Genomic DNA, 909 nt, shown 5'->3' on the forward strand with positions numbered 1-909 from the left:
TGGTGCTGTGATCCGCGGCGTGGGGGGGGAGTCCCAGATGGCTCGGGGGGTCCCGAGTGGGGTCCCCGGGGGCTGAGCAAGTGGCTGCACCACTGGCAGACCGGCTGGGGGTCGGGGGCGTGGCGACGGACCGACTCTTAATTGATTATAGGCAATTAAAAGCCACCATGAGGAGGTGGGTCATCCTCGGGGGCAGCACCGATGGAGATGTTCCACTCGTGACCGTGACACCCACGAGGCTGCAGCACCCGCATTCGCCCTCCACTGTCTCCCATCTCCACATCCCCAGCCAGACACACTGTTTCAGCCCCCTCAGGGGGGTCCCAGGGCCCCTCCAGCCCGGGGGTCACTCGAATGGTCTGTGCCCAACACGCCGGGGCGGGGGCACCCCGGGCCCCCCCGGCGCTGGGCTGAAAGGGAGAGTGCAGGGCTGCAGAGCTGCTCACCCCCGGGGATTAAGGCGAGACCTTTGTGGGAGAAAAGGGGCGGGAGAGAGACCAGATTATCCCGAATCTGCCTAATGCAGCGTTTCTTGCATATTCTAGAGCGTCTGGCGCGCCTGGGGAAGGAGCCAGGCTGGGGGTGCTGAGTGGGGTCCCGGGATGTCCCGGCCGTGCGGCCCTGGGAGCTCAGGTACTGGGACACGATGCTGCAGGAGGAGGAAGGTTTTTCATGTCACCCGTGCGAGGAGCTCCATTCCTCTAGCTCTGCAGCACCGGGTGCTTTGATGCCTCGTCCGGCACAGACTCTTCTTCCACGGGAAGGGCAGGAGGCCACTTGTGGCACGACCAGGGAGCTGCCACTCCTGGGGGCAGCGAGGGCGAGCGCGGCCCTGCAGATGTGCCGTGGTTGGCAGGGTGGAGAGGCTCTGCCAGACTGAGCACCAGGGGACAAACCATGCTGGGCACA

This window comes from Chaetura pelagica, unplaced genomic scaffold (genome assembly GCF_000747805.2).
Source record: "Chaetura pelagica isolate M959 unplaced genomic scaffold, ChaPel_1.0 scaffold47, whole genome shotgun sequence".
Taxonomy (NCBI): Eukaryota; Metazoa; Chordata; class Aves; order Apodiformes; family Apodidae; genus Chaetura; species Chaetura pelagica.